General features: G+C 38.6%; 1 protein-coding gene across 1 annotated transcript in view; it reads right to left on the bottom strand.

Moving 5' to 3' along the window:
- LOC134742125 (uncharacterized) overlaps positions 1-11469 on the bottom strand; it is a 161954-nt gene extending 150485 nt beyond the window's left edge. Inside the window, exon 1 of the mRNA XM_063675087.1 lies at positions 11126-11469. The gene's annotated coding sequence lies outside the window, so the exon portion shown is untranslated. The remainder of the gene's footprint in view (positions 1-11125) is intronic.
- Positions 11470-14497: the final 3028 nt, after the last annotated feature.

Here is a 14497-nt window from a genome sequence, read left to right as displayed (position 1 = left end):
TACCGTGGAACACTGCGAAAAAAAAATACCTTGGTATACCTTCTCTATGTAACACGTAAAGCCTTGTAATAGATATTATTTGAAAGAAATTACCATTGCCTACCTATGCCTATTGAGCCACACGCGCGCCGACATGCAAGCCAAACTGGACGACCTACGGCGAGACGCTTTGGAGGTGGGACTAAAGATTAACATCCGGAAGACCCAGGAAATGAGGTGCGGAGCGACGAGCTCGTTGCCGTTGCTCATCGGCACAGAGGGAGTGGAGAAGGTCCACAAGTTTACGTACCTCGGTAGTGTAGTGTCGGAAACAGGAGGGACCGAAGAGGACATCGCTTCGAGAATCGCCAAGGGGAAATCAACCTTCGCACAGCTCCGTCCGGTATGGCAATCGCGGAAACTGACTAGGAGAGTTAAGCTCAAGATATTCCGGTCCAACGTGAGAACCGTATTGCTGTACGGATGTGAGACGTGGAAGGTCACTAACAACATCTCGCGTCAGCTCCAAGTCTTCATCAACCGCTGTCTTCGCCGTACCCTCGGTGTATACTGGCCCGAGAGAATATCCAACGTAGATCTGTGGGAACGTTGCGGTGAGACTCCGATCGACCAGCAGATCAAACGCCGCAAGTGGAACTGGATCGGCCACACGCTCCGAAGGGACCCGGATCACATCCCGAGGCAAGCCCTAGACTGGAATCCCCAAGGAAAGCGGAAACGTGGTCGCCCTAAGCAAACCTGGCGGCGGACGATCATCGCAGAGGCGGCGACCATTGGCAAGACGTGGAGCGAAATGAAGCGCGAAGCTCAAGACCGAACGGGATGGCGGAGCACTGTGGATGCCCTCTGCCCCATCTAGGGGATATAGGACCATAAGTCAAGTAAGTCAAGACCATTGCCTACAGCCGGGACTTTCAATTTTAATCGGACTTTTCGAAGGTGGTGCTAGATTAATATAAATTAAAGTCATTAGCTCTTATACGAACATTTTTATTATTATTAGATAAAATAAAACAAGTTTTTACTGAACTAAAAAATAATTCTCTATAGGTATTAATTAGTCTTCATCACTGTTCTCGTTAATTAATTACGGTAAAATTATCTAGATAGCCATCAAATATATAGTTTGTCAAAGGACAGCTCGCCACAAGCTGCCCTGCGTTGACTGATTGCACTGGTAAAACCAGCTGGCGATGCATTGGGGCCGTCACATTCTTACGCCTCGCTAAACATATTACTATTTAAAAAACCGGCCAAGTGCGAGTCGGACTCGCGCACCGATGGTTCCGTACTGTTTAGTATTTGTTGTTATAGCTTATAGCGGCAACAGAAATACATCTGTGAAAGATATATCTACGAAACCCAAGAACACTGAAATTGACTTTTTACGGCTATAATTAGGTTTTAGTTTCATGGTTTTTCAGATATCGTAAATGACACAAATCCCATATAGCTTTTACAGGTACAAAAATTCAACGATATTACAATTTTCCGTTTTTCATAAAGGAATGATTAGAGTTTATCAAACTGTTTTATTTCGTAATTACAATACATATAGGTAGGTAGCAGTTTTATAATCATCCCGAATGAGTAATCAATTCACCACGTAATCCAGCAAAAAAGGACACATAAGGTACCTCCTTATGTGCTCAAGTTTCGTCATGCCCATATGACCACATTAACTTTCTGTTCTGTCTTACATGTATGTCGTGATCACCATAATAAAAATAAAAAATAAAATAAGCCTTTATTGCTGTTTAACACAATAAATGTTTTAAGTGGGTACCTTTACACTATATTTCTTTAATACTACACTATATATATATATTTCTTAACTAAGTGGATCGGCAACCGGTTTTCGTCTCCTCCTTTTTACAGCTTGTCCTTCGACATAGGCCTCCTCTAAATCTTTCCATTTTGTTCTGTCCTTTGCAGTTCGTCTCCATGTTGGGCCAGCTATTTTCCTTATGTCGTCTTCTCAACGTTTGAATTGATGAATGATCACCATAACTACTAATGACTCGCGAAATAGTTATAAAATAAGTTGTTTCAGTAATGAAATCAATATTTTTAATATCGCACTTGGGTGCGCCGTCATATTTTTATTTATTTAATCATAATATACATATTATTTAAAATTCTAACATTTAGTTATACTTTTGACAAAAAACAATAAACCTTTTTAAAAATAATTATAAGTCTAATATCTTGCCTACCTAGTTAGTTTCAATGCCACTATAGCAATTAGTTAACCTAATAGGCCAGTGTTCACGGATTTACTGGCATCTATACCAATTTCGCTAACTTCAAGGTTCCAAGCATTATTCAAAATAAATCAATAAAACTATTTGACGATGCCCGTTAACAACATCCAAGCCACACGTATGGTAAGTATTAAATGAAAGACTTGCAGACAGTTATATTTCATTTTATCGTGTGTAATAGCCACATTAGCCACCCTCAGATATATCGGAGCGTAGGCACTTAGTGCTCTCAAATATCTGAACACTAATATATTGCCAAGGGCATGGGCATGGTGCATGTTCCTATATTTTTGAGACCCCTTATAGGTATCTCATATGTTTTTAATTACGTCTTTGGCTTAGGTGCTTGTACGACAATAATAAGTTATTCTCGGGAATACCAATATACGAGGCGATACGGCAGTACCATCGCGATTAAGCAAAATTTAGTCACGTATGTCAAAGCGAACAGTTATGCATAAACAAACCTTCGCTGCGTCCCATGGTTGAACGGTTTCTTTACTTTATATACTATGTGTATAGTGCAGGTATATCTTCTTTGTACTCTGAGTTTCTCTTTGTTATTATAATCACCAACTGTTTTCACCCTGGGGAGTTTACTCTTCAAATGATAAAGAAGGATAGCAGTATAAAATACTTCCCATTCAGACTAGCAAGCTATAAGGTTATGGTATGTAACTAGTAAGCCCACTATGCGATGATGGCACCTAGAGAATCTGCTTTTACATGTTTTATGTGTTTCAATGTTCCTTATGTACATTTAGTCTACATCGCCTAGATGTTTTAGATACGAGGGCTGATCCGAAAGTCGTTAGCTGCTCCGGCTCTACTCATGCGATCACAATATTATTTATACCATTGTGAGGGATATTTCAATGCTAATTATGGCTATGTTTTTTTTATTAGTGCGAATATATATTTTTTATTACATATTTTAAACTGAAAGCTGTTTTGTATGGAGTTACGAATTCCTTAGAAAAAACGGCAATTTTAGGCACAATTAAATTAATTTCGTATTGAAACCTTTGAAAATCGAACTTAAATTTACCCGGGACTAATTATTCTGTTCCATCTGCTATTTCTAATGTATAAAGCGATAAATAATGTTATATGTATATATATTTTATTTTAAATATCAGAAATTTTTACTTTTAATGAAATGACTCATTGTTGACACCTATTAAATCATAATAATGTTTACTCAATTAAAACGATTTACATGTAAAAAAAACGGTCGAGATTCGTAATTAACAGCACCTAAAAAACTATTTTTTTTAACATTACTGTTTATAAAATGACAGCATATATGGAGTCTCAATTACTGATTTTCATGACTGATGGTTAGCCTTCGACGCGTCAAAGTAAAACAAAATAAAAAATAAACTAATCGTTTTCTAAAAATTTATTTACACCAGTTCAATAAGTACTGAAAGATCCCTCACAATGGTATAAATAATATTGTGATCGCATGCGTAGAGCCGGGGAGCAGCTAACAACTTTCGGATCAGCCCTCGTATCTGTAACATAGAATTACATGCAGTCGTCCAAAATTATTTTATGGAGTAATACTTCCTTATATATTTTGGAATGCCCTATAAGTATGTTGCACTAATTGAGTTATCCACCATGTAGGTACTTACTTATGGCGCTACAAGCTTCAATTTGCTATTAATCGTTTGTCTTAATCTGTTATTTTGAAATTAAGTAATTGAGGCTTGTAAAGTTTTATGAATACGGGGGTTGTTTTATAGCACTATCGCTATAAAACTACTAACCCTCCCTATGGAAGTAAAGTTAAAATGCAAAGATGCACAATTGCACATGTGAAACGTTTATATTTATTTTATGTGATTTTAAATTGCATCCACTGGTAACCGGCTATCATGAGGCAATAAAAGCTTTCGCAGTGTAAGTTGTTACGGCTTCAATACAGAGAAAATAAGTGAATACTTCTATGTATATACCTTAGTAGGATATATGACATATTGTATAAACATACTTATTTAGAAACTTATCAAAAGATTTTTTTTTATATTGACTCGCGCTATGTTTGTTACTCGTACCACCGCCCACACTGTTAACTGACGGTTCGTAAACCTTATTACAAAAGGCATAAGGTGCACCGATGGACAAATAAGACTGTTAAGAGTGTTGCTGTTTGTACCGGTTAGCCGTTAGAGATAGAGTTGTTATACATACGCTTCAGAAAAAAATACAGTAGGAATATTTCGGAGGCCTGTTACGATAAATTTAACTTAAATGACTTCATCATGCATCTGAGTGACTAACTTGCTATTACTAATTTACATACTTTAGTATTAATATTTAAACTTCCTTAAAGATAAAGATAAAGATAAAGAAGCTGAAAAGCTTATTAGCTTGTCAAATTAAGGCCGTTCCATCGGGTTGCCGCTGTCACTGTCACATTTCGCAAGAAAGAACGGGAAAGATCATGCGCGCCAAGTGTCCATTTTGATCGAATTTTGTCGATTTTTATTTATTATTTATTTTAAAAACGTTACCTTACAATATCAAAATTCGAAAGCTATGAAATTACTATTTAAGTTAAGATTGTTTTTTCTTCTTTTTTTGTTTATAATTATCACATAATAAATAACCGAGTAAAGTTTGATTAAAAGTCCGAGTTAGAGGTTACTTTGGGAATTAATTGTATCGAGCGAAGTGTCATAATTCGTGTATCGGAAGCTATGTTATTAAAGATAATATAGTCAAGAACTACATATATTTTTTCCACGTCTACGAATATCAACGCCTCTTAGAAAAATATGATCATATAAGGAGATTTTTCGCCGTCTGGCTCAGGGAACCGCTAAGGCGGTAATGAAATGAATTAAGCGAAATGAATGAATGAATTAATTAATTAATAAACAGAAAAATATTAAGTCGAGCTCTGAAAGTGGCTCATTTTTCATCTATAAAGCGGGCTAAAAGTGACACGTTTCGACCCTAGGGAGTTTTACTCTCCAAGATCACTATTTAATTAATTTTTGACGATTAGTAATGAACTTAATATTTTTCGCTTTATTAATTAATTCATTCATTCATTTATTTCGCTTAATTCATTTCATTACCGCCTTAGCGGTTCCCTGAGCCAGAAGGCGAAAAATCTCATTATATGATCATGTTTTTCTAAGAGGCGTTGATATTCGTAGACGTGGAAAAAATATATGTATAGGTAGTTCTTGACTATATTATCTTTAATAACATAGCTTCCGATACACGAATTATGACACTTTGCTCGATACAATTAATTCCCAAAGTAACCTCTAACTCGGACTTTTAATCAAACTTTACTCGATTATTTATTATGTGATAATATATTATAAACAAAAAAGGAAGAAAAAAACAATCTTAACTTAAATAGTAATATCATAGCTTTCGAATTTCGATATTGTAAGGTAACGTTTTTATAATAAATAAAAATCGACAAAATTCGATCAAAATGGACACTTGGCGCGCATGATCTTTCCCGTTCTTTCTTGCGAAATGTGACAGTGACAACGGCAACTCGATGGAACGGCCTTAATTTGACAAGCTAATAAGCTTTTCAGCTTCTTTATCTTTATCTTTAAGGAAGTTTAAATATTAATACTAAAGTATGTAAATTAGTAATAGCAAGTTAGTCACTCAGATGCATGATGAAGTCATTTAAGTTAAATTTATCGTAACAGGCCTTCGAAATATTCCTACTGTATTTTTTTCTGAAGCGTATGTATAACAACTCTATCTCTAACGGCTAACCGGTACAAACAGCAACACTCTTAACAGTCTTAACTGTCCATCGGTGTACCTTATGCCTTTTGTAATAAGGTTTACGAACCGTCAGTTAACAGTGTGGGCGGTGGTACGAGTAACAAACATAGCGCGAGTCAATATAAAAAAATCTTTTGATAAGTTTCTAAATAAGTATGTTTATACAATATGTCATATATCCTACTAAGGTATATACATAGAAGTATTCACTTCTTTTCTCTGTATTGAAGCCGTAACAATTTTCACTGTGAAAGCTTTTATTGCTCATGATAGCCGGTTACCAGTGGATGCAATTTAAAATCACATAAAATATAGGTATATATAAACGTTTCACATGTGCAATTGTGCATCTTTGCATTTTAACTTTACTTCCATAGGGAGGGTTAGTAGTTTTATAGCGATAGTGCTATAAAACTTTACAAGCCTCAATTACTTAATTTCAAAATTACAGATTAAGACAAACGATTAACAGCAAATTGAAGCTTGTATCGCCATAAGTAAGTACCTACATGGTGGATAACTCAATTAGTGCAACATACTAATAGGGCATTCCAAAATATATAATGAAGTATTACTCCATAAAATAATTTTGGACGACTGCATGTAATTCTATGTTACAGATACGAGGGCTGATCCGAAAGTTGTTAGCTGCTCCCCGGCTCTACTCATGCGATCACAATATTATTTATACCATTGTGAGGGATCTTTCAGTACTTATTGAACTGGTGTAAATAAATTTTTAGAAAACGATTAGTTTATTTTTTATTTTGTTTTACTTTGACGCGTCGAAGGCTAACCATCAGTCATGAAAATCAGTAATTGAGACTCCATATGTATATGCTGTCATTTTATAAACAGCGCCGCGCTGAGTCACATCAGTCGGACGTAGACGTGTGCGCCGCGCCGGCGCGCCGCCGCCGCCGGGCTTTTTTGCCACGCCGCCGCCGCCGATAAATGATCGGCGTGAAATCGGCGTGACCTTGAGTGTTCTTAATGTGCTATTCCAAGTTGGTATTTGAATTATAATATGGATTTTTTTGTCAGATATACATCAATTATTAATTAAATAAAACAGAAGAGCCAGTTGCACAAACTGTTTGACACACTGATTAAAGTAACTATGTAATCCTCAGTATTCAGCGTCAAGAAAGATGAGATAGCGATATATGAAGTAGGATTTTTTCTTGTTAATTGTGAATTAACATTGCCTCACATATGAAGGCAGAATCCTCAGTCATGACAAGACTTACGAGTTACGAGCAACGAAAAAACAGGGCTCATGTACCATGGGACCTCGAGGTGGAATAGAAAAGGAAAACTAACTGGCTAATATTGCGACCATTATCCTTGCTTATTTGCTTGCGTCTTAAACTATATTTAAGTCCAGCAAAAAACTGAAAATATAGATGTGCGAATACTTTCGAGACCCAGTGTCCTAAAAAAAGAAAGAGAGAGACAGAGTCACAACACTGTAGATTCGCTTGCCCTACGGAAATGTGCAAGCTGTAAATGGGTGAAGCAACATTTTTTTGTCACTCGTTGCTATGGTTACAGTCACCTGGGTCACTAGGGCTTTCAATTAACCAAACATTTTTGTAGTAGTTATAAACTTATAAGGCTTTCCATAATGGGCCATCTAATCTAACAAGAATGAACAATAATATAACTTGGTACAAAAGTTGTTGTAACAAACTGTGTCAGACGAAAGGAGTGCCGGGCGTCCGTTGGCTCGTTGGGTGGACGACATTCGGAAGACTGCGGGTCACTTCTGGATGAGATTGGCTCAGGACCAGAGCGAGCGAAAAAAGCGAGCTAATTTGTATATCTTGGGTTGATGGTTACCGCCGAGATACGCCGCAGAGCTGGCATGGCTAAGAGTGCTATGGCTAACCTCGACAAGATCTGGAAGAGGTATTTGACGTGCAAATAAAGTGCGCTTGGGTGCTCTCGTCTTTTCAATATTCCAGTATGGTACCGAAACGTGGAGTCTCAAAACAAAAAGTGTGAAGTGGCAAAGGTTGGTGCTTTTGAGATGTATGTGGTGTTGACGAAGACTGCTGCTTATACTTTGGACAGCTAGAAGAAAACTCCCAAACTCTGAGAGCTCAGTATCGCCACTCACCTCTTCACAACATTCCATGGGCGAGCCCTTAGATGGACATACCATGCGGTTTTCAACGCATGATGTGGAGAAACACATGTAATTAGGCCGATGGCAAACGTGCTCAAGTTGGAGCATGTGTGTGAAGGTCGAACGCAATGAAGAGGTCGGCTTGCGGCAGTTGCACCGTGCAGTCCACACGGCTTATGACCGCGCGAAATGGAGACAAATTTTACATGTGATTGCGATCCTCAGCATTGAGAAAACGAGAAAGAAGACGTCTCAGTAAGCCTGGTGCTTGTACGACGAGAAAACCATTAAAAGGAAGCCATAGCAGTCCACTATGTCTAGCAAATTTCAAGGATTTTGGAGTTCTGTTTTGTTAAAGTCCGTCATTTTTAATACGATAAACCATGGAAATCATGAGAACATGGAGAGTTACAGATCGGATCGTAGGTCATTGGGACCAGGTAACCCCTTAATCGTAATTACTAGGGAAATCAAGTTATTATACCTATCCTATATTATTCATTTACAAATCCTATTTTACTCACAGCCTATTCAAAACTATACTTAGTTCATTGGAATCACTGGCCAGCAACCTGGATTGATCAAATTCTCAAAACAAACAACAAATTAATGATTAAATCACATTTAGAAACGGGTCTATCGCGAATTTATTTTGTTACCTTTATTTACCGACGTTTCGACACAGGTTTCACTGGTCGTGGTCGCGGCTAACTGACGTCCCAGCAAAATGTCAAAACAGAGATTTGTGTGACTACCCGATAAGTTAACTTTTATGTGTAGTGGGTGGTTTGAAAATGTGATGTCTACCTCGAACTTTAAATGCACTTTTCGTGGGGTAGTCACACAAATCTCTGTTTTGACATTTTGCTGGGACGTCAGTTAGCCGCGACCACGACCAGTGAAACCTGTGTCGAAACGTCGGTAAATAAAGGTAACAAAATAAATTCGCGATAGACCCGTTTCTAAATGTGATTTAATATGTGTTTAAACCGCGAAAGTTTTAAATGTTAAATTAATGATTTTTCTTAAGAAACCTAAAAGTCAAGGTCACGCCGATTTCACGCCGAAAATACGCCGCCGCCGCCAATTTTTTTGGCAAACGCCGCCGCCGATCATTTATTAATCGGCGCACACGTCTAGTCGGACGTTAGGCAGCGCGCGGTGCGTGGTGCGAGCGTAGCAATATATTAGTTATTTTGTGATTGTGATTATGGATTATCAATGGCGTAGGAAGGAATGAGAAACCCTCCGCGCGCGCATGCTGTATCGGGCGCGAGTCACGCCCGCATCGCGCCGCGTCCGCGCTGCGTTCGCGCGCGCGATGAGGGCGTGTTGAGAGCGCGAGGCCGGCGCATCACGCGGCGCGGACGCGGCGCTGCATCACGCCGTGTGTTTGGCCAACCCTTTAATCGGGAGTGCCATATTCATTTATGGTATCACAATTATCGTATTGACACCATTCCGAAAAAAATACTATTTTTAGGGTTCCGTAGCCAAATGGGAAAAAACGGAACCCTTATGCATTTGTCATGTCTGTCTGTCTATGTCTGTCCGTCCGTATGTCACAGCCACTTTTTTCCGAAACTATAAGAACTATACTATTGAAACTTGGTAAGTAGATGTATTCTGTGAACCGCATTAAGATTTTCACACAAAATTAGAAAAAAAAAACAAAAACATACTTGGAGAACTGAAACTAAAAAACAATTTTTTCATCAAACCCATACGTGTGGGGTATCTATGGATAGGTCTTCAAAAATCATACTGAGGTTTCTAATATCATTTTTTTCTAAACTGAATAGTTTGCGCGAAAGACACTTCCAATGTGGTAAAATTCCCCCCTCCCCCCCTGTAACTTCTAAAATAAAAATGATAAAACTAAAAAAAATATATGATGTACATTACCATGCAAACTTCTACCGAAAATTGGTTTGAACGAGATCTAGTAAGTAGTTTTTTTTAATACGTCATAAATCGTAAACCGCAAATGGTCCCGCCGGAAGATCAGCGCTGACCTTCGGGTCAGCATTATGCTGAGGCGAGACCATTTCGTGGTAAACTTCAACTCCTACCTATTTTATAAGTTCCTATAGCTTTAGTTATACTTTTGTATGTAATTTTAGTTTTAAGTTTATCACGAATAAAACATTTGATTTGATTTGATTTGATTTACCTTTATTCAATCAATTTGTCGATATGAAATGACTCTAGGGTTTCAATTAGTTGACTCTACTGGTTAAGAGTTAAAGTTCATTAAATTTAGTTTTGTAAGGAATACATACTAGTTACTATTCTAAATACTTGCATCAGAGATGACGACAGCGCGCTACCGGATAACGCGCAACGCGGGAAAATCAGCTATCCCGATATGGTCAAGTATGTGCCCTGTTCTACATGCCGATGCCGTGTGTGTTACATAAGCGCTCGCGAGGCGCCACCTAGTTTAGATGATCGCCGTTATCTAATGCTTCCACTGTCGTCATAGACATAGGTATCGATACTAATAATAACATTTAGCAATAGTTAACTTGTAGTTCCAATACTAACAGTAACTGATAAGTTTCGTCCATGTGTTACGGTACCTACTTAGGCTGCTTAGATATTTCATGGTTGAAGCAATTAGCCTAAACAGCAGCTACAAGAACCACTTTTAAAACTGTAAAGTAATTTTTCAGGTTGTCTTAACGCATTTTCGCAATTCTAATAAGATTTTAATCATATTTTCCATTAAATCAATAACTTCAAACATTAGTAAAATTGCTCTATATGTACGATAGGTACATATTTCGCATCTAAGAGAGAGTCTCAATGTTATTGTATCAAGTTGAAAGTAAAGAGAACAAATAGGTAGGTAGTGTAGAAGAGAATGCGAGCGCGGTCGCGGGGTCGAGTCGTGTGAAGTTGCGACATGGCTCGATTCAGGTTTGTATGGGGAGAAAACTATAGCAGTTCCAACCTTGAGATCATCGGTGAGTGTAGGGACTATGGTGTGCGGGGCTCATTCCTCCCGGTTGAAGCGATCCGCCTTCCCTCGCCGGCAGGCGAACAGCCGTTTGACAACTCCGTAGAACTCGCAACACACCAGACTGTGGTACTTTGTAGCGATACACTGTTTGCTGTACAGCTAAAAACACACCATCACTTCACTGCACGCACCCTCCAGGGATCGGAGCAAACCGTTCGGAAAACGGGCACTCGACAAACGAAGTAGCGACGGCCGATCGGCGGTTGGACGTACGACCAAGTTTTTGGTCGGACAATGACTGAGCGCGAAGTCGCAGGCTGCGGCGCTCGCGCACGCCCCCGCGCGCCCTCCGCGCCGCCGCGCCCGGCGCCTGCGCGGGCTGCAACCTCGCCCTCTACTTCCCAATGGCCGAGCTTTGGCGGTTCCCGCTCTACATTGCACCAGATAATAAAACTGCAAGGGCGCACGGGTCTGAAACTCGTTCGTCAGCTCACAAAATAATATTACTTTCTACCTAAACTGGTATGAGGATGAAAAAGAAAAAAAAGCTCTCTGAAATTTGCTTAGGTCCTTGTACGAAGCAGTTGGCCGGTTGCATTACATTTTGATAGCATAAGATTGTGCTTAATTGGCCATCCATTATTCATTTTCTATCGTACCAATAAATCTATATTGTGTGTGAGTAGTTTGCTATATTACAAAGCATTCACGTCGCAAGCATTTATCTTATTTAAAGCTAGGCCGCCCGCGCCCGGCGGATGCGCCCAATGACCATCCTTCGTTTTTTCTCGCTACCAATTACTGCTGGTTTTTCGTAATGGCTATTGAAAAGCACAATTGTGGGTAATAATAGTCCCACAATCGAAATGAGTGTGTCAGATTACGTTGCTTTATCATTTTAATTCGAAAAAAGTGAAGTAATGATTCATTGTGGACGTTTGCGAGAAATTACATTTAGAAACTCACAGATAGGTACCTATCTACACATTTGTCTCACATTTATCTACGTTAGGCTAAGTGGGTAATTAAATATGGGTGTTGTTATTTTCAGCGATTTTTTTTTTAAATCCTAGAATAAACCGATCCTATCAACTTAAATAAATATTATAGGACAATTTTACACAGATCGAGTTAGTCCCACAGTAAGCTCAGTAAGGCCTGCGTTGTGGGTACCTGGGTACTAGACGACGATATATACAAGTCAAGATTCATCGTAGCCACGCCGTTTTATCGCCTAAATAGTGTTTAGTTTTAAGTTTAAAAAACATAATGTATGTTAGTCTGTAAGGTAAATACCTTACAGACTAACATACATATATAATGGGCCTTGTTGCCTGATTTATATTTTAAAATAAATAAATAAACATGCATACAACATGTGTAGTTATATATAAATAAATTAATATATAATTATAATTTAGAGAGCGCTGGTAAGAGCGTGCGACTTTCAATCCGGAGGTCGCGGGTTCAAACCCCGGCTCGTACCAATAAGTTTTTCGGGACTTATGTACGAAATATCATTTGATATTTACCAGTCGCTTTTCGGTGAAGGAAAACATCGTGAGGAAACCGGATTAATCCCAACTAGGCCTAGATTCCCCTCTGGGTTGGAAGGTCAGATGGCAGTCGCTTTCGTAAAAACTAGTGCCTACGCCAATTCTCGGGATTAGTTGTCAAGCGGACCCCAGGCTCCTATGAGCCGTAGCAATAACCCGGGATAACGCGAGGAAGATGATGAATATATAGTTATAATTTAAGTTGCGGACAAAAAACTGACTGACTCGTGACTACACTGAGCTGCAAGGATACTTGATTAAAAACCTACTTGTAGTTTATAATCTAATGCGATGAAGCTTGATTTCATATAAACTGAAGCATAAAACGAAGTGATGCAAACCATTGCCTCATAACATAAAACAATGAGATTTTTTTCTGGCGCTGGCCGTTTTTGTCGTTCCATATTTTAGACATAAACGCGCGCCGGCGCAGCGCCGCTGCTGGGATAACAAATTAGTAACGGAAACAGTCGCTACCGACGGCTCTCCACGGATTACTATAGATTAGATACCATTAATTTAACGCTGTCGACGTCTCCATTGAGAACTTTATTTAGTTTAGTTGGTAAGGAAGTTGATGTATTTAGGCACATATTTTTGATAAAAAAGTAAAATGTCATGTCAAAATTATACTGTCACATTACATACTACCCACGAGAAAATATGTATAACTTTGAGCGTTTTTAGGGTTCCGTAGTCAACTAGGAATCCTTATAGTCGCCATGTCCGTGACCGTTAGTGCCAGAAAGCTGTAATTTGGCGTGGATATATAAATCAATGATACCGTAAAATAAAACCTAGATTTTATACTTACATGTAGGGGAGTTTCGCTTGCAACCATTTTTTGATAAAGTTAATATTTCTGGAAATATTCGCTCCGAAAAAAACATGTATCCCACGGGTTCAAAAAAAATGAAAAAAAAAATGGTGAAAGTAAAGCTTCATTAAGACGCAAAAAGTCTTCCCTTCTTAGTAAAACAACGTACAAAACGCTGCGAATGTACTGTATGTATGTACATGATACTTAATAATTACTAATAGCCTCCGTTCAAGGCAGCCTATTGTGAATTTGTGACGGACGGGTAACTGCGGAACCTTACACTGACTGAGCATGGCTTGACAATCCCGACATGCTCTTAGCCGGTTTTCAAACATGCGCTAAGTAACCATTGTTACGTAGCATACAATTCATTCAATGTTGTCGTCAAGCTCACTATACTTATTAACCTATCGAATGAGCTGATGCCTTTACTGATACTGGAAAACGATATGTAAACATACTACATACCTATACGAGGCCTGGACGTTAGTGAGATGACGATAACTGATTGCTGGTGTCCTACTTTATTACCTACATATAACATGAGTTTCACCTGATTATCCATCTGGTTACTTGGGCTTCATAGTCGCCTCCAACCTCCTCTTATATAGCGACCCCATTCCGCACACTAAGTTTACCTTAAGTTCATATGATGAGTGGTTACACTTTCGCGTAACTGCAATGTGTTCTATTATTATGAATTACTAATATCTTCGGACGATATAACCCTTCGTATAATTATGATTGAACTTCACTTACATTAGCCATCAACAATTCCCTCGGATCACTGTTCACACTGAATACTGATATACGTTACTTACAATCTACAAGAGACACCTCATTATTGTAATATCACCACAAGAAAGTTCTTGAATAGATCCAAAAGCAAATAATCACTCTTCCCGTAGATTTGTTCGCACACAACCTCCTTTTCATACTGTCGTTCTGGCGTCTACCCTCTTGTTTCCACCCAAAAAATCACAACCA

This window comes from Cydia strobilella, chromosome 6 (genome assembly GCF_947568885.1).
Source record: "Cydia strobilella chromosome 6, ilCydStro3.1, whole genome shotgun sequence".
Lineage (NCBI taxonomy): Eukaryota > Metazoa > Arthropoda > Insecta > Lepidoptera > Tortricidae > Cydia > Cydia strobilella.
The sequence above is the reverse complement of the archived record's forward strand: the minus strand, read 5'-3'. Positions and strand labels throughout refer to the sequence as shown.